At 36.7% G+C, this 21,174-nt stretch overlaps 1 long non-coding RNA gene across 1 annotated transcript; it reads right to left on the bottom strand.

Annotated features, from left to right (window-relative positions):
- Positions 1-622: 622 nt before the first annotated feature.
- Positions 623-18,745, bottom strand: LOC113944002. The gene is made up of 3 exons (XR_003526548.1): positions 18,661-18,745; positions 13,375-13,380; positions 623-632 (listed from the first exon to the last, which is right to left on the bottom strand). It is a non-coding gene; the product is annotated as an uncharacterized LOC113944002 (long non-coding RNA).
- Positions 18,746-21,174: the final 2,429 nt, after the last annotated feature.

The raw sequence follows: 21,174 nt of genomic DNA, 5'->3' as shown, positions 1-21,174 counted from the left end.
CTTCTGTTACGATACTGCTGGATCTTTTGCATAAAAAGCTGTTTATTTTTAATTTTCATAATGAAGAACTGTGATATCCTGGGTCCCTACTGGTGTTTATACACAACAACACAATCCCATGACTGCACTAGAAATACCTGAATCCTGAGACTCGCTGATGCGCCATGGCCCTGACATGTGTCAGAAAAAACCTCCCATTAGTCTTTCATATAAACAAACTCCTCTCTTGGTTCAGCCATGTCCTCTGTCCATCTGGAGCCTCCAGGGAGAGCCTCAAGAGGAGCACTAGAACACTGGCAGTAAGATTTGTGGAAAAGGGATTTTCTGACGCTTGTTCCCGATGCCTTACTAACGCTCAGCCTTCTTCTGCACATGAATTTGCAATCTGAGAACACAGGTAATGGGAAGAAATGATATAGCTGCTTGATAGGTCTGCTTCATTTTAAAATGGATTGTCATGCTTTTGAAAGGGTCCCTTGGACAGCAGCAGAATTGATTGCTTATTAGTGTTTTCCTGTGGTGGGCATGGTTAAAAGATCTGTCCTAGAATTGATACTTTCAATTCTTATGTATGAAGCACTTGACATGCAGAGCAGTGACTCTGAACTGGCACTGCCATTTGTTCAGACGTGCTTTCTATGAATATAATCTGAATATTGTAGACTAACATCCTATCAACCAACTCTATTTTTCATCTTCAGGGAAGCTTTTGTACTTTCCTTTGCAGTTGCAAAAGAATTCAAGAAAAAGGTGTCTTTTTGAAACTTCACATATACAAAAAATTAATGCAAGGAGGGGAAGCACACACCAGGTAAAGGATGGTGTGTGATCTGACATACATGTCAGTTCAGTATTTACAGTTCCAGATCTATCCATAGATGTAAAATTTCCAATAAAATTCTTGCTCATCAGAAATTTTTAGTAATAAACTCAGTTGAGCAACACTATCGACATTGAACAGAAAGGTAAATTAAATCTACAAAATTATGGGGTTTTTTAATTGTGCACATTACTTTTACAAGTGAATGCAAGCTGGCATGTATTTCTGGATATAGTTTTAGATATGGAAAACTTATTCCAAAGGCAAGAAAAGCTATAGCCCACCCAAGTAACTTGAGAGCAGCTGACACATGAATAACTTTTGTCATACCTTGGTCCTGGCTAAGGACCACAATGAAAAAGCAAGACAGTCATGTGACAGCATCTGGACACCCATGAAATGGAGAGAGACAGCCACTGTTCCAAGAGCTCAAAATCTAAGTATTAGACTTAACAAAGGACTCGAATAACTAAAACTCCAGCTATTTGAGATGAAACTATGAATAGAAATATTTCTATGACTTAGTAGTTATCCTGGGTTCACTTGATTTATCAAAATTAGTGCTGTTTTTGCAGGGACACCTTCTTTCCAAATGTCAATCAGCATACCTATAGTTTATATGCTGAGGATCTATCTCACACCATTTGCTACACCACAAAATTTCTTGTACCTTATCTGATTTTTCCTAAATATTTTGGTCTCTTTCTCAGTTTCTCTCCTAGCTAGGAACTGTGAAGTTACAGTGAATTATGCTGTCAGTAAAACCATAAATTGTTGAGATACAACCACTTCTTTGCTAGTTATCAGCCAAGAGATGCCCTAACAACTATTTGTTTGTTTAATGATTTTATATATATTATTGTCAGGCTGACTGACAGTAGCAAAGATAAAACAACAAAGAAAAGATAAATAACAGGAAATAGAAAATGAAGGAAATAGTACAAACACTATGAAGAGCTCCAATGGAGCACAGACTAACAGTGAGGATGATGAATGTGATAACCTGAATACAAATGAGTTTCAAATAATTCTTCCTTGTTGTTCACACTTGCATTTATCTCCTTGATTTGGGTAATTTGCATAACTGGAAGGTAATTTCCTGTTAAAAAATGTGATAAAAGGCTTTCATTCCAGCCTGTGTATCTCCATGCATGAGCTAGTCTGGAAAAGTCAGAAATATAGTAATGAAGTAACATTTTGAAGTCTATGTACAAATAAGGAATAAATAAAATAATAGAGAGGAAACAAATGAGACCACCCCTTTCCAGGAGTCATCCTCTCTAAGAATTCTTGGTGAATGTAACTCCAGGAGGCCCAGTTCACAAAAGATCAAATACCTTACAAAGTCACAATTTTTATATTATATTATAACATATTAATCCAACTTTTGAATAGGTTATAGAAGAAAAACATTGACCAAGAAGAATTATTAAATAATCCATTATCAGTTTGGTAAGTTATGCTTTTTCATTATGGATACAGTTGGAGACAGCTTTTGCACAGCAGGCTGAAAGGCCCTGAAAAAAGACACCCCACTGTACTCAGTTTACTAAAGAAGAAAAGACTCAGCTACAATCTGACCTACATCAGATAGAATTTTACAGTGGGGGATGACTAAAGTCTCTCTTCCATTAATTTTCATCAGATTCACCCTCTCTCTTTTAACTGCTTAGCTTTGGCATTACTGAACTGGAATCCCCTACAGATCTATCTCAATTTATCTTCCATAAAGAGTCAACTGCTTTGTGCAAATCTGATGAGAAGAGGAAACAGAAACATACTGTTTCAGAATGAGCAATGTAAATTTGTATTTGTAACAGCTGAAGCTGCCTGACAGTTCCAAATTTTTGTCAGAGGTTCTGTTTACTGGCCATAAATTTTCACAACTATTAGTCAATGAAATCTCAGCGTGGTTTAATTTCACAAATGTAAGAGCCACCTCTGGTCGTGATCAGAGTTCTGATGGGCTGTTAACCTTTTGCACAGATTGAAATAAGCGTAATTTCATCACCTTTAAATCTCCATTTTTTTTAGGAATCCCGTTCCTGAAACAAGTTGACTATCCTGGGACCAGTTAGCTATAGGATCCCTCCCACCAAACACTAACAAGCAGAATATCAATTTATATTAGTGACCCTCTTATGGACAGATTTTTCAAGGATACCTCAGGCCAAAGGCACAGCAATGGGATTACTTTCACCCCTCTAATACAAAGGACCAGTCATGTAGCAAGATTATTACTAAAGGCTCAAGGAAATTTAAACTGAGACTGCCATGAAGGTTCTTCTACTAGAGTGGCTATTAATCTGCAACTGTGGGGCTCTTACATCCTCAACAGTAAGAGCCTCTTTGAGTGCCTAAAAACATTGAGACCAAGTTCCATGCCTAGAAATCCAATCCATAGGCCAGTGATCCAACAGCTGAGCAAATCACCGTATTGAAGTAAACAGATACCGCCTTAGGAGTTTGAAATTTAATCTGGGTTCACTGAAATACAAGTTAGTCTAATTGAAATCATCCATATGTTACATCTTGATTTCATTTGAGGTTGAATTTCCCAGTATAAAAAGCTCACAACTCTTTCACCTAATACTAATGCTGCTGGCTTGCTACATTACTGTGGATAAACCATTTTTCACTGCAAAAAAACAAACACATTTTTTCCTTTTAAATTATGGCATCAATGAAATGGCTTTCATGCAAAATCAGTATGTAAGAAAACAGAAACAACCACATGTGCAGAATTCCCTTTTGTGTTTGCAGGGTCACACAAAACTTTGAAGTCTACAGAATAAATTTAAAGTTTCCTAAGGCTTGTGTGATTCTCTGGACCAGGAACTCATGGTCTGAATATAAACCCTTAGGTTTATTTCAATTTAAGAGAAAAATTTAATGTTAAAACTATAATAAAAATTTTAAAAATCCAATTTTCAAAATCAGTTTAAGTCCCTCTACATTTGTATTTTTCTATAAATAATAAAATAAAACCTGAATATTAATTTAAAGAAAAATAGTTTAAACTGTTCTTTTTCTTGTAATGAATCTGACCATACATTACATACATTTTTTACACCAGTTGAAATACGAGTTTAATTAAAATGTGATATAGAAGCACAAAGTATTCCCTATTCCTTATTTTCTCCATGGGAAGAATGATATTTGTTTGGAGGTAGCCATATAAACAGGGAATATAATAAAATCACCTCCCAAGAGCAAAGGAAACTGAACTGCTGAAGTCATAGTTTAAGTGACATTACTACAGCTTTCTTCTATCCTAACTGTTTCAGTCAAGATTAAAACCTCTTCTTATCCTAAGAGTAGAAAGAAAAAAGATGAAATTAATTTGTCATAAATTAATCTGAAGGTCACTGTAAGTTTCCCTGTTATAACTTTAAGAGGTATATATTTACAGTCCTTCCAGAAGTTAAGTATTTCAGCCTTTCTTAGATCTGAAGACTCAGTTGTCTAAGAAAGACTTATCTGCATGATAATAACCGTTAACTACATTATCTCTTTCACATAATAGTTTCAAAATATTTGATAGCAATATGGAAGTATTTAAAAAAGGAAGGGTTGCCCTAAAGTAACAGTAATATTAATACAAACTGAGGTTTACCCTCTTGCACATGAAAGCTTTTCGGGTGTGGAGATTTTCTCAAGTTAGAAAGATTGAGAGTTGAGATATTATTTGTTGACTGAAGGAAAATTAAATATTAGAATATGATCTCGTTATTATGGAGTATTACCTTTCACCTGAAGTGTTCACATATTTCTGTTTTTATGAAAGTACTCAGAACTAAGAGTTAGCTGAATTTTTGAAATCTGGTCAGCTATTTGATATACGTACAATATGTGTTGGTAAGACATAGCCACAGCTCCACAAATTCATGCCTCCTCTTGCTTGCCTGATCTACTGGTTAATAAACAAAACAAAATGTGTTGGAAGAATTGCTTCATGGTGCCTTGCAACTGCAAATCTGTACAGCTTCTGACTACAGACATAGTTGTCAAGTGATGTACTCTCTCTTCAATGAAAGGTTGGGCAGCAGGGTTTATGAAAGGTTAAGAACTCACACAAACTCCCTTCTTCTCAAAGACAACTTGATGGTTTAACTAAGTCACAACCTCTTCACACAGGAAGAATCTGGAACACGGACCCTACTTTTGTCAGGATTAAGATATATAGTGATGACTGCAGCCTGTAAAATTACCAGGGTAATGATTGTAAGCCAGCAAAAAGTGATGCTTCCTACGTTTTGGTGCAACCCTTTCTGTAATTTGGTTACCACAAAGTAGGTTTAAAAATCTGTGAATCAGTGTTATCATGTTGTTCAGCAATCATTTGATGTGTATAATTTACATAATTTCTTGTTATCAAGGAAAAAAATTCCATGATTTTACTTTTTTCACATTACATTTCAATATAAGATTCAGCAGCATTACATTTTCTTGAAGGAGAGGCAAATTTCCCATATTTAGTGTTTCTGTTGAAGTTGGGAAATCATAAGAACTGCTTCTCATCACACCTTAGCACTACACTTGTTAAGCTTGACTTGGGGAATTTGAAGAATGAGGTGAAGAGTGAGTGAGAAAGGAGGGGAAAAGAGAATGAATTTTATCTGACTGCCTCGAACCTCAGCAAATATTAGTTGGGATTCACTGTGAGGACAAGCTAAGATCCTTACTTTATTTCCTATAAAACTGTGAACCTGCCTTTATTTACCTGATTTTTCACATAAGAAAATTAATCAAGCACACTGCACCTCACAGCCACATGAGTTCACCAGAATCAAAGCAGGCTGTTGACTTCATCAAATACACGAACAATGGTGTCATGATAGATGCAGGGGATGGCTGCCAGCACACTGATGCATTATCATTACATGCAGTGCAATGAGCTATCACACTGCACATATACAAATCCTTTTTCTGCTTTATGTCCTTTTGAAATCCCTTACTCAACTGCTCCCTTCTCCTGGGAAGTACAGGGTTTTGAAAACATAGCCAGCACACTTTGAGGCCATCAAAAGAAGATGAACAATTATTGATATTTCACTTCATTTTTTGTAAATGAAATGCTACGCCACAACTCACAAGAGCATGCTGAGCACACACTGGAGAGCAAAGAGGAAATGCTGCTCTGTTTATTCTTCATAAATGATTGAATATGATATTTCTTTTATGGTACTGTACATTTTTCTCTTTGAAAGACATTCTAGCTGGCCATGCTGTAGTGCACATTTAAATGGTCACTATTGCCTCATTTTTATTGTACAGACCTGCTGGCGCCAAATCACTTGCAGCCTTCTGGGCTTAAGCTTGGCAGCCTAAGACATGGTTAACATTGCTTAGAAGAGGACACAAAATTATGGAATAATGCATTTAATAAAGCACATTTCTCTATAGAGCTGATGCTAAACAAAATTCCTAATGTTTTCCTAGGGAAGGCTGTAAACCTGACAGCACTGCTACTCTATAGCTCATACAAATTATAATTCCATGTCAATAATTTGTGTTCCATTAGCAATATTAATAGAAGCTGTACTAAAAATAGAGCTCCATAATGTTAGTCGCTATACTGCCATACATGTAATAAGAAAGAAGTCCTTGCTTCAATGACTTAAATAACTACTTGAATTTATTGAATGCAGCAACAGGTGTTTCAGCTAAAGCCTGGCTTAAATTTCCTAGTAAGAAAATTTATGACTTGAATTGTACTGGATCACACAAAAAACTGTAAATCCATCAGTCATGCTAGCTAGATTAGCAATATAGCAACAGACTGCTGCGTTTCATAGGTTCTCCTTTGTTACATTGGGTGGAATGCATATACTTTATGTTTCCTGAAAGCACTTTGGGCTGTTTCAGAATGAATTTAATATCTTGCTGGCTCTACTTCAGCAAAATACATAAAGTTGTACAGAATTTAAGCAGGTGAATAATCCCTCTCGGCTCCAGTAGGATTTGTAACATGCTGAAAATTAAGCACATACTTAAATCTTTATCTGTTTGGAAGTCAACTGCTACAGAACTAACTCGTTGCTGTGCTTACTACAATGCATGGTGCAGTTTTAAAATGGTCAATATATTCAAAGCTGGACAATTTAATTAGTGAAATCAGCCAACTAAAGTAAAAGACAGAGACTGATTGGAAATCATTTTGAAGAAGAAACCTTATCATTTTTTTCTCATTTCACAGATCTTTTTTAACTTCATATTATTATCTCAAAGGCTCTTCCCCCGTTACCATTGCTAACAGGGAAAAGCTCCATTTTGTTCTGAATTTGGATACTTTAAAGTTGGGATTTTTTCCCTTTTGTATTTACTGAAGAGTGGCTCATACTCATGACACACTTTCTAATTCCCTTCATCAGGGTGTATTGAGTTTTAGCTGGGCAAAACTGATTACCTGTGCAGGCTTGCAGCTACAATGCTCTCCTCATCTCTCATACTTCCTCCCCTTCCACTTGTTTTCCCTGCTGTTCACAGCATGATGTTATGTCAAGAAAAGTGTGCTGCTTATCTTAGCTATCCAAGCTAGGAAGGCTGGGCATGACTGATATGAGGGGGACCACAAGTGTGTTAATGAAACCAATGCTACTTGTCAAAATTTTCAAATTTTTCTGTGGAAACTGTCACCAAAAACGTCAGGTCACATTAGTAAAGAAAAGGAAGATGGGACATGATGCAGTTCTACCACTTGCTAATGGTTCCTCACTGACACAGGATACAACTAATAATAAACTAAAAATTATGCTAATTACAACTATCTGGAGATAAGTGGTGCCAAGGTCATGGTCCAGCTTTCAAAAATGAGGAAGGTGGCCATCTCTTATGAATCTATGTCAAAGAATTCCATCTGATCTCTGCAATTTCAGGAAGTGATAACATGTTCATGTGTATCCTGAAACCAACAAAATCCATTAATATGTTAAGTTTCAAAACTGATATTACAAACTACAGCACAGGAAACTGAAAAGGGAATTTGATTATCATTTACAAATGTTCTGTAAAAAAAAAAAAAGGTGAATAAAGAAAAGACCAACATTATTTAGGATTGTCTAAACAGCTGTGACTAGGGAACACACGCTTGAAAGAAAACAGGAAAACTGAAGAAGGCTATTAGGAAAGGTTACTGACAGCCCAATCCATTGTACCCAACATATTTTGTAAATATGTTGGTACAGGAAACTTTTCAGATATGAAGAAGAGGAAGAGGAGAAAGGATTTGAATTCTAATGTAAGATGCAGCAGCATGTTGGCAGAAGGAGGGCCAGTACAATCAATAGCCTTTAGTTTCTGTGATTCAAAACGAGCTAGTTTGCATTTTCTCATGCATTCAAACACACTGAAACACAGGGAAAGACACCATGGGAAGACAGGACTCTTTAGTGAAAATTTCACAAGGTTCAGCATATCTTAAAATATTCCACTAGATAACTACACAAAGACCTTACATGATACACTGCATGTAAAGTACTGACTCTTTTAAGACAAAGCCTGGATTTCTGAAGGGTGTTCTGCTATAAAAACTATTGCATACATAACTGTGTTTCTTTATCCTTTTTCTCTCTCAGGAATGCTGATCTGACCAAACTACTTAAATGGAGACCAAAATAAACTGTAATAATTCTCCATGAAAAGTTTGACTTCCAATTATCCCAGATAGATTTCTTTACAAGGTTCAGTGTCTCTTGTCTGGCAGCAAGCCTGCAGCCAGACTAGTTCACCTGAGCCTGTGAGCCTGTTAAGATTCTCCTGCGCTAAAAGAGGTCAAGCCAGGTCACTACTTAAATAAGAGAGCAAGACAGATTTGAGTCGCTGTTCTATAACAACGTCATCCTTTGGATGATGCAAAAAAGAGTTTCTTTTGCCACTGACAATCCCATAGCAGTTGTGAAATGATGGTCTAATATCCTCTGTGTTCTGGCTAAATTCCAGTGAAGAAGATTACCTCTTCCTTGTGTAAAAATCCTTGTGGTTTCAATTTGGTATGGTTTCACTCACTTTCAGTCCATTCCAGTGGTGGGTGAAAACTCTGCATACAGATGCTAGAGACAGCTGTGAAAGTGAGGTTTATTAGGTTATTCTATTTATTTATTGAGTGTATTATTAGGTTATTTTTTCTTAATTTTTTGTGAGTTTTTTGTTTGTTTGTTTTTTTTAATTGCAGAGAAGAATACAGTTGAAAAGCTGCTGAAGCAAACTAGGTCTGCAGCATTAACCCTAGGAGGAGGATAACAATTCTAGTAAGCTTCTATATCCAGCTATAGAATTGGAAAATGTTAGGATTACATCTTCTCATATTTCAGGAAAATGTTCTGTTTTTCAGGTTCTTACTCCTTCATCCTCTAAAAACACATACCATACAAGTACCATTCAATAGCTTTACTCCATCTTTTTTCTCTTTTCTCCCTTCCTTTCTTGCACATGTTTTTTGAACATAAGTTTTATACCTTGATTATGTTGAATATTCTTTCCTTTTCTTCTTCATACATCTCTGAGAAAATAGGCAGACAGGATGGAAGTTTCCTCATATAACGACTTTGAAATGAGGACACAGAATTGTCAACCACTAATGTTTAAACCCTTTTTTTAGAGAGTGTACCAAGGGCAAAAAATAGAGGAAGGAGGCATGCCCCAAATATTGTTTTAAGTCAATGATTTCTTGTCACTGAGGTTGCAGTGAGACACAGACCTGAGGCTATTGAAAATTGTATCAATGGCCAGGTTTCGGAAGCTTTAGGATCAATGAAGAGTAAAGATTAATCCAGGTTGCCCTCAAGGACAACAGAGACTGACTTGAGTATTACATCAGAAAGTGAAGTACAGTTTACTACTGAGGGTCTGGCAATGAAATTTGGGTTAATTTTCTCTTCAGCACATCATCCTCCTGTTTCACCTTTTGCCTGTTAACAAGTTGGTGGAAGCAGCGTGTCTCTGCCACTTCTCCTTTAATACATGACTCTTCTGTCCTGTCAGTTTAGAATGCAAAACTTATGTAAGTAAAGTCAATCTTTCTCAATCTTCCTCATTCTGACCTTGCCCCACATAGTACTTTAATAAAGAAATTGATACATAGGTCATTACTCCTTGATATTATCTTAAATTCCGGCAGTTCTTTATCTCAACTATTTCCCTGCTGGTGTTCTTAATTTAACATTAGTCATGATGTTTAGTTCACTTCATACAATTCAACTAAATGTTTTTACTACCCTGACTTATGCAAAATATACCTAATGATCAAAAATGTGAGCTTCCACAGATTTACATGTAATTCTGCTGAGGAATTTTCTGTAGCTTTACTTTTGTCAGTTATTAGCTGAGACATTTTTAACCAGCACTGAAAAGGAGTAATTGTATTCTGGCATTCAAAATTCAACACTCTGGGTCCCAGTATGACAGGAGGATGTTTTCATGGCATTATGAAGCTTAACAGGTGTTCATTGAGACTTAGCACAACTGTACAATCTGAAAAATCTGAAATAATTTGATGCAACCTTGGAGTTTCTTTAGCTCCTTTGTGTCTTTTCATGGCCTATTAAGTGTAAGTGATTTCAGAAGTGTCTTTATAAGTACTTACACAGGCAAGGAACATTCAAAACCATGTAATGATTGCTTTCTTTAAAGGGAATATATGGATCTAGAAAGAACAATAGGCAGTGATTTTGTTGGAATGGAGCAACGCTTATACCTAACAGCAAAATGTAATCAAAGGGAACATTTGCTCTTGAGAGATTTAGTACACCCTGTGCTAGTGTAAATTAACATAACTTCATTAGCACCTGCAGAGCTATGTTGATTTAAACTCGCCAAGACTCTTTGAGTACTTTAGCTCTTTGTGTATATGAGAAAGAAAAGTAGACCTGCAACTCTCATGTCAGTATCTTACATGTCAGTATACCAGTATTTGGGAAGCACAAATGTAGAAAAATTATAAAATGTTTTATGCTGAATTGTATGTCCTTTGTAGGAATGTCAGAAAGAAGAGAAATACACATTTTTTATGCTGGCATTGAGAAAAAAAAAAATAAAAATTAAAGTCAAGCTTATTTCTGCAGTATCTTAAAGGCAGATTTTGACAACTCAAGGAGTTTTCTGCTATTGTATTCTAGAAGCTTTAAGTAAGAATATGAATTTTCCTGGCTTTGCTATTGTGCATGACTATTTGCAGTAAAACAAAGTTATAGCAAAGCAGATTAATTTGATTGAAAGCTATATAGTACATACATTCGATAGTCCAACTACTGAGTGATCTCTGGACAGTTCATACAGATACAGATAACGTGACCATTTCCCTTATCTGACTGTATCTCAGTTATCTGTATACTTCTTCCAAAAGAGACAGAGCATCTAAGAACAGGCATAATGCTTGATGGATTTATCTGATCTACACTCTTCTTCACAGCTTCACTTCTTTACATGTCAAAACTAACACAGTCCCAAGGACTACATGAGAGGTGGAAAAGATTGGATCCATCCTTCCATATGATGCTGAAGAAACCACCCATGCAAGACAGTCACATAATAACTTTAAAAGTTCAAAAGACCATCACTTAATTTTGCTGATACAGGTAAGGTTAAAGATATTGAGAGAGAAAGATGGAGAATGAACTTAAGTGTAAGTTGGCAAATTCTCTCAAAAGCAATATGCAGGTTGTGATTTAGCCCTTTTTGTAATCTGACCTTTTTATTTCCTTTGGATGAGCACAACTTTACCATTAGCTCCTGCTGAAGGTTGTGTTTGAAGTCAGTGCCTTGTTTTCAACATTTTTATTTTTTGTTCTAGTCAGTTAAAGCTTGTTGAACAGAGCTTTCAGAGAAACCTAGTTTTATTAATTATTCAACCACCACGTGAAAGTGTACAAACTCTGCTTACAGAGCTGGGCACACTAGTTAGTAAAGTGCAGAAAGCACTTTCACGGCAAAGGGTGGAGTTGTACATAGAAAAGCTCTGTAATTCAGATTAATTACAAGGAAAAAAGTAAAGCAATTATTAAATTAACATCTTTGTAGTAACTGGAGTAACATCAATTGCTTCAGCCTAATTTTTAGCTCTTGAGATACAAAAGAATAAAAATCTATCAGACTTTTTCCACTAGAACAACTTCTAAATTTCCCTTGCCAAATCCTTGCCCTGTTTAGGGTCAAATCAAGAAAGAAAAAGAGCTGTTTCTTAACGGTGAAGAGTTTGTTCCTCAGTTTAACAGGTTCCCTTCCACTCCTATTTACTATTCAGAGGAATCCTAAATCCAGCAGGCTTTATATAGGCCTTTGCAGTAAGGTTGATTGTATCATATAGGTCCAGATGTTGTCTCAAGCTTAGTGATTATTCATTTTCTAAATTCCTCCTTGCAAAATTCTCCTTATTTTTGCGGTAAGCCCTCTACTTGAACACCTTTTGAAAACGCTTTGTTTTTGCTATATCCACTATCTGATTTCTGAAAGCTGAAGGCAGCTATCCCTTTCTTTGATACAGTGGATCCTACTGAGCAGAAAAGGTTGAACAATCAGTTTAGATTCTTTTTAAATTCTGCTAGACATTTGTCTACAAAACTCTGACTTAACTCTCATTTTCATTTCTACATATAGAATCAGCCAAACTGTTTGTCTAAACACTATGGTCCATTTGGGAGCTGTTCTCTTTGACTGTTCAGTGATAGCTATTTGTGCTGTCACATTAGATGACAAGTTTTTATTAGAAGTGAAATAACATCAAGTCCTTTATTTTATCATAACAGAAGCTTACCAAAGAGCTGTGAGACGTTTGTTCTTGTGCTCTTTGAGCGCTGGGGCGGGGGTGTGTGTGTGTGTGTGTGTTTACAAACATGATAATTTTTTACCAGAAACATATAAGTGTTTAGTAGACCTTTTCAGCTAACAAGTACAAAGCCACTGAGCATTTAAAGAGACACAGAGGTATGACCACTGAGACTTGCAATTGTTATAACAGGATTGGATTTGAATGGGATTGACTGCAGAGCTTTGGGAAGGATGAGATTATCACATCCTTATTTCATTGCTGGTACCATAATAACTATTAGAGAAAGAGGACAACTTCTTTGAGAACCATGCCCGAAGCAGGTAACTTTCTTTTTTTTTCAAAGGTTTGGCATAATGTTTGGTAATACAATCGATGATGCTGTCTTGTAAGCTGTCATCATCTTCATTTTATCCAAAAAGAACATCTCAATGTGATTTCAGCAGGGTTGTGGAGGAGGATTCCATGAAAAACAGCTTACTTAATGCATCAGACAGCACCAAAAAGACCTCAGCTGGAATACTGTAGTTGAACTGGGACACTGTAGTTTAGAGACATGGATCAAAAGGCAAGCTCAGAAGAGAGTCATGAGAAGTGATCAGTAGCCCAGAAATTTTTACTTAGGGAGATTAAAAGGCATGAGATTGATTAATATTGAACACAATAAGAAAAAAGGAATATATATATATATATATATATATATATATAAACTGCTGCTAAGAAAAAGTGGAATAATCTTTTCTTCATAATATGTCAGGTAAGAAATAAAAGTATAGACTGCATTTTAGGAAACTGCTTTCTCTTGTAAGGATATCTGAGCAGCAGAAAGAGATAGAAACTTTAATCACAGGAAATTTCAAATTACAAGATTAACCTGTCACTATTCTCATTTTTTAAATTAATTTTGGGAGGATTGCATCATTGATTTCCTGAGCCTTTCAACCTTATTTTTGATAATATTTGCAGTTTGGTAATGCTAATCATTCCAACTTGGATTAATGACTTCAAGGAAAAGGACGTCTTAGTTGTTCTGAGAGCAAGATGGAGAAGGTGGAGAATACAGAAACTTGCAATTCTTTAGCAAAGCAACAGAGTACTCTTGCACTGCACTGAATAATTAAGATATAGACCTGCATGGTGTGTCTTCTCTGCCCTTATGTCCTTGTCATTCAGTGGAAAAGGAGAATTGAAAACAAGAGTTGAACCAAAGAGAGAAACAGAAAGACAGAATTAGTAAGAAAATTATCTAACATTTTGCTTAGGTCTTGATTTCTTTAACCCAGTGGAAGCTTTAGCAACAGCAGCAGTGTATTTCCTGATAAGGAAATTTTTCATAAAAATTTTGAAGAAGAAATTTCCAAGAACTAATGTAACTTCTTTCATGAAAATTTCTTTTCAGAAGACAGAACGAGGGCATTTCTATTCCCAGTTTTGAAGCTGCTCTTTTCTATGACTTTATGAGATTACTTCCCTTATGTGAGTATCAGTTTCCACACTGTATGCATGTTTTATGGAGTGCCACAATAAAAACCTCAAAGACTACAGGATAACCTCAAAGACTACAGGATGTCATGCTGAAAGGCAAAAAAAGGCAAACTATTGACAATAGAGAACTCTAATTATTATTATCATCCTTTAGTTCTCAGAACCTATTAGCTCTCTTCCTCCCAAACTAGAAACAAGACTTTTATTTAAGATGGGATTTTCAAGAATGTTCAGAAGACTTTACTTTCCACTGACTGAAGCCACCACAGAAAGAGGAAAAAGGGAAAAGGGAAAGCCTTCTGATAATCCTGTCTTTAAAAAGCAGCCTAGTTTGCCTACAATGCTCTTTGGGGTTCTGCATTATCCTGGCACAGAAAGAACGGGGCTGCTCCCTGAGCAGGCGACGAGCCAGGAGCCAAGCCTGGCACCAGGACTGTCTCTGCTCTCCTCTACTGGGTACAGCCCTGCAGGGTCTGAACACAGTGAGCAGAGAGGGGACAGGTAATGGCCACAGGCACAGCAAGAGATGAAAGAGGTCCTGGGTTCCCCCACTCTGGTCAGGGGCAGCATCAGATACGGCAAGGGAGAGGCTGGAATTCCCCCAGTGCTGCTCAGGCTGGGATGGACCACCCCAGGCTGGGCTGAAAGGGTCTGTTGGGCCCATGGGCAAGGGTGGGTGAGGCCCAAGGAGGGGGCAAGTGCACACCTGGCCATAAGAACTGACACTGAGAATTTAGAAAACCTGTAATAGTGTGTTGCTGCTACACATAACCCAAGTTTTCAGCAGTGATCTTTTCCTCTTTACGAGAATGCTGTGCTCTGGGAAACTGCAAGGTTTCTCAAGGGCACGAGAAAGCAGCCAGCTTAGCTGAATGAAGAAATTCAGGAGAACTGTAATCTGGACCATTAACTATTTTTAATACATCAGCAATGTTTCACTGATGCATTTGGGTTTTCCATTAAAGAGTATCCTTCTCTTATCCCCTCTCCAGGATGTGAATCCAGTTTTATTAGAGCATGAAAAATATGTCCTCTTCTGCACTGATGTGGCTGAGAGGAGTAAAAGATGACTCTGATGATATACACTCTCAATTGCACTAATAACATCTCATTTTTTCCCAACTTATCCTGTTGCTGCTGATAGAAGTGTTTCTGTTACTGCTGTGAGGCGTCACTGTGATTATTACTGTTCCCTTAGTGTCTTTATGCTCTGGGATCCAATCCAGAAAAGCATTCTGTTTCAGGAGATTTACGTGGCCAGATTGCACAAAGAAAAACGGTAACATGAACAGCAGCCCCATTTTGTACAAGGATATATTTACAAGTAAGTCTAAGACATCATGCCAGAAATAGCTTTCCTTGTAAGACACAGTTCACTAAATCTGAAACTAGCCCAACCTTTGGATTTTCTTAACTCTGAAATCAAGAAGTTTCAATTTGGTCACAGTTTGAATAACCTATTAGCTACCAACAAGCTGAAGACAACAAAACTTTTCAACAAATGGACAAATCCTCCCCCCCTCACATTTATAAACATTTTGACACATTTAACTTTTCTCCTTCAGCTGATATAAAAGACAGTGACCTCCTAGATAAAGATGTTTTTGCTGTAGCAATATTATCATGTTTTCGGTAAAGTCACTTGTTTACTTATTATTTTGTGCATCGTGGCCAGTATTTTGTTAGGAAACTGATATTTTTAATATCTTTTTTTAAACTTTCAAGATTTTTGAAATATTTTTAATGTACCCTGTCAGCCCTTGTGATTCCAAAGCTGACAGCCTTAAGTGTACATTTGGCATTTGCACATATCTGTCACTTCACACCTGGCTTCCATTTTTGATCTGCATTTTAACTACTGCAGACTGTTTTGGTAAATAAATAAGAGATATCTCATCCCTATAGAAAGAATAATGTTTCTTCCTTATGCATGTACATTACTATTCTTTTTCTAACCCTTCACAATTTTTAGAGCTTCCTTACCAATAGGTTGCTACAAAATGCCATTTTGTACTTTAGAAACAATAAACCTCATCAGTCTTATTTCATGTTTTAATCTGAGACTAGAATACTATCTTGGTCAGAATTAGTCTAAGATCTATGTTACAGCCATCAGTATGCCATACTCATCTGAATAAATGCACCTGTAAACCATTTACTTCTTGCAAACAGTATACCAGTAACCATAAAATACATTCCAAATTCTCATCCTTGCTAAATTGGTCTAAATTAGAATGAACTGAATTGACTACACCATTTATCATTGTTGAAGGATTAATGTCTTTCACCGTTGTAAAACCAAAACACTGAAAATAGTCCTTTAGCATTTTATACTTTTGCATAATAGAATAGAATAGAGAGAGCACAACTAGTGTAAATTATGTATTTTATACAATATTGCTTTATCAATACACCAGTCATACTTTAACGTGTTGTTTTCCCAGGAGATTCTGAACTGATACTGGTAAAATCTGGCTACAAAACAGCAGCAATAGCAGTTGGGGTAAAAGAAGCAACAGCTTGCTCATCTAATGCAGTCCTAGCAAATGTAACTGAAACAGAGGAGCTTAGAAGAGTGAGACCTGTATTAAAGCACATAACCATCTGTGGGACTGTTTTCTTCTTTGTGTTCTGCCCTAGTGATACATTAATTGTGCATGTGTATCCTGGCCTTAAGGAAGGATTTAAAATGTTCTGATAAACATCTGATGACATACCATTTGTATCAACAATTTCAGTTCAGGAGCCTGAAAATGCCCATGATCCTTAACTTACTTTAAGATCAAATAATGTATTTTACACAGGTGCTAAGGGACTATGTGCTGAAGGACAACATGCCTCTTTAATTTGGAAATAGTTTTCAAACAATACCGTGAGGGTTTTTTTTATTACCTCCTAACCAGGCAACCATGGTTTAATTGTGGAAATAACCACTGGATTGAACGAAAGTGGTTTTTTGGAAAAGAATGTGCAGTGCCTGCCAAATTGCCTGGGTGTGTTCTCCTGTGAACCAGTAGTTTGGCCCAAGTTCTTCTCTGGGGCAGGAAGGGTCCTTCCCACTGCGGGTGCCACAGGAGCAGCTGGACTAACCAGCCCCTCCATGATCCTGAGCAGTGGAAGCAGATCTCATGAGATGAACTGATAACACTCACAGAAGCAGCACCTCCTTCCCTGGCAACTACTCTGCTTGTGCACTCATATTTCTTTGAAAAAGGAACATATTCTTGGGAATAATGCTTGCTCCAAGAGGTCTCCTTGCAAGTTGAACTCTCAGCAGCAAGCACGACTTTGAAAAAAATCACATGAAGACCACTGGAACTTGCACCAAATTAATTCTGTTTTATAAAATATTGCCTAGGAATTTACAGTAGTTAACATTATCTTTACATTTTTGGGATTTGTTATTTATACCACTGACACAGTTGGAGAATGTATATTTTTACTATCCCTAAATACTTGCGTTGAATAACTCCTATAGTATCACTATAGGTGTATGCAGAATGAATTTTTTAAAAAAAGTCTTCCCTTAGAAATCTCTCCATTCTTCAGGGGAAAAAAAAAAAGAAAAAACTCAAATAATTATTCTCCCTTTCCTTTTCCAGAACTAATTCAAATGAAAGCTAATGTGACTAATAAAGTAATTGTAATTTAATGATACAATTGAGGTGTGTCAGAGTCTTCCCAGAAACTCAGACACTGAGTTCTCATTTATGCCTCTACATTTTGAATTACTTCTTTAATAGGATGTGCTACAGCATAGCTGATTTGCAGCTATGGAATCATAGAATCATAGAAGCAGCTGGGTTGGAAAGAACCTCTGAGATCATCAAATCCAATCATTCTTTTTTTTTCTTTTTTTTTGGAAATCCAGTCCGGGTTTTCCCCTATTCCATACTCCAGGAAAATCCAGTCCGTACTCTGGACAAAAAACCAGTCCGTGTTTTCCCCCATTCTGTACTCCAGCAGAAAATCCAGTCCGGGTTTTCCCCCATCCCCCCAAACCAGCTCCGGGACGCCCTGACAGAGGCACGGCAAAGTGTGAACCCCCCAAGGTGACACCAGAACAGTGTTTTATTTATTGTAACAAACACTGAGGATCGTGATACAATGAATTTCTTCCAAAAAATCAGCCATAACCCTTGTAACTATGCAAACATACAAGGAGTAAATGCATTACAGCAGCGTGCATCAGGCACTGGTGTCCATCTCACACTGGTGTGAAGCAGCCACGTTACTGTATCACTTCCAGAATGTAATGGGGATGCAGAAACGTGTGATGGCTTTTAAGAGAGCCCTAGAGAAGTGTTCTCCAAAGGGTAGATCAGTGAAGCAGTATAGCACAAATTTATTGCTGTCATCCCAGACTACCACTCAGTCTACGGCTCAAAGATGTCCAGGGAGATGGTTTTGTAAAGACAGTTCCACATAAGTGTTTCATTAGCAGCACATACCTCCTCAGCATGATGGCTAAAGGACAAATTAAACAGCAACAAGGAAGTCAAAACTTATTTGTCTTCTAAAAGACCAGTATCTGTATCCTAAATAAAACAAGGCATCTTACCAAAGGGTGCCGGAAGATTAGAGATTTGGAAACTCCCTGCATGGGTTCCTATGACCTGGGATGTTTATTTCTGTATTTTATCTAGTGATTATGTGTATCCAAAACACACGGAACTGCCCAGAGAGTAGGGAGCAGAACCTGGAACTTTCTCTTGCTCGGAGATCACTAGGCAATAAATTGAAGGACTTCCATAAGCTCTCCATGAACTTTTCCTGAGACACCAGAATGCCCAGTAAGCACAGCTCCTTTTCCCAGAGCTTGGAATTAGCTGGAGGTTAAAAGTGCTGCCACAGGTGAAGAACTGACTGTGATTCTTCTCAAAGACAAGTGGTAATTATATTCCACACATCCTGGGGAAGTGCTCAGCCAAAGAATTATTGTACAAAAATACTACAGCAGCAATGCTTCCTCTGGCTGCATTTCAGAAGGGACAAAGCAGCAAATTCCCACTTGTTCAGTGCTCTTCCCAGCTTTGTTTTCAAAATAAAATCTAATCCCAGTGTTCCAAGAGTCCTAAAATTCCTGGATTAAATTTTATTTGGAGCCTCAAAAGTTTATACCAAACAATGCAGTGCTTAGGTCCCTTAGGTCTAAACCCTTATATATCAGCCTGTGAAAAAAAGAAAAATACTATGCAATATGCTACAAAAACCAAATTAATTTTCTGTAAGCAAAAGTTTGACTGGGCTAAGTATAACTCCCAACCTAGTCCAGAAAGGAAGATGAAACAAGTTGTCTTATTTAGTGCTCAAAATTAGTTACATTTTACAGTTTAATCACATGTCTAATTCTGGACCAATGTATGATATGGAATTATAAACTTCGCTGAAGACACAAAAGGAAGAAGGACGTGAGAAACATTACCCTTGGACCAGAACAAAAGATTGACAAATGGAACTGGCTATTCCAGGATGGTCTACTTAATGGAGTAGAACTATAGGAAATGAAGGCCTAAGGGTAAAAATTGAATGATATAGGAAAATGGAGATCAAGTGTGAGTTTGGCATGCATAGGAGTCGGCTGCAAATATTAAGGGATTGTCTGCTAATCCCTAATTATTCCATTATGTCCATTACCTGCTATGCATTGGTTACTGTTGCTATCATCTTTTTCATCTGAGTGATTATTTGGACTATCAAGATAACTATTAGAAACTGCAGCATCAAATGCAATTCAAAACTGAAGGGCAAAATGAACAGGTGCTTCAAGTCTTTCCCTCGCAATAACATCTGTGTTCCCTAACAAGAGGTTTAAAAGAAAAAAGATTTTATTGTATTCTTGCTATGATTTGTTTGTAAGCATTTAGAGCAATTTCACTGATGCAAGTCAAGTTTAGCAAGGCACCAACACCATTTTCCCATAGAATATATCAGTGCCAACGATCTTGTAAAATAGCACAATCTAGAAGATATCATTCACCTTGAAAACTGATAAACATTTACTATACATCAAGTAAATTCTAGTAACCAGTCCATCTCAATTTTACAAACCTTTAAGTATCCACCATTTGCTAGCTAAAAAAAACCCCAAATAAACATTCCCTCATTCTGCTTGAAAGCACATTATTCATAGTCCTGAGTTTCTAAGTATTAATTTAATCTCATATTACCTTACCTGAAAAGAAAAATTATGTCATTAGAAAGCCTCTAAAAGGAGGCTCTCATTCCTAGTCATTTATAGGTAGATTGAAGCTAAATATTTTTGGGTTTGAAAACTAGTCTTTGGTAACTTGTAGAGATTTCCAAAATGCTTTAGTTACAGTGGTTTTGCTGTACCAGCTTGTGTCTAGTTTCCTACTAAGCAGGTATCTACTAGTTTGGCAATTTAAAACAAATAAATTTTATTGTTCACTTCTTTTTATTAATGATTAGTGAACAGAAAAAAAAGAGAGTAAGACAAGACACTGTTTTCTGTATGGTTTCAGGCAATTACAGTAGACTAATTAAAGAATAAGCCCATACATTTTAATATATATCTATTATGGTTAGAAGCATGTTCATTTTATCACGTGAATATGCTGACTCAAATGTAAAAAAAATATGCATTTATATATGCTTTATGTAGAGTAGCTTAGATATTATCTTGAAGAGAATACATTACTTTAATTACTGTACCTTGAAAGGACTAATTCCATACAGGTATTCCAAGTCTAAGGAGATATACACTGAAGTCTTTCACAGTACTTAAGTCTGCTCAGGTAGCATTATATATATATATATATAATGTATATATATATATATAGTGCTATGAGTTTCTTCTCATTCCTGTTGCTGGGCCTTAATAATCATGCAAGTTGGAATGAAAGATACTTCAGGAAAAAGAGGAATAGTAAGAGAAAGTCTATGATTGTGTAGTGATTTCTGTCAGGTAGGACTCTCAACCCAGAAAAGTTATTAGGGGTTCTTATCTTTTGCTACCTATATCTCACATCAAACAGCTTCTGGAGAACATGCAAAAACATGGGCTTTGCTGCAGAGCAAAACACTTTGGCATTCATAGAGTTTCTTCTATTTAAAAAGATTGTTAATTCCATCCCCACTATTATCT

The sequence above is a fragment of the Corapipo altera genome, unplaced genomic scaffold (genome assembly GCF_003945725.1).
Source record: "Corapipo altera isolate COAL_440 unplaced genomic scaffold, ASM394572v1 45, whole genome shotgun sequence".
Lineage (NCBI taxonomy): Eukaryota > Metazoa > Chordata > Aves > Passeriformes > Pipridae > Corapipo > Corapipo altera.
This window is presented reverse-complemented; position numbering and strand designations above follow the sequence as displayed.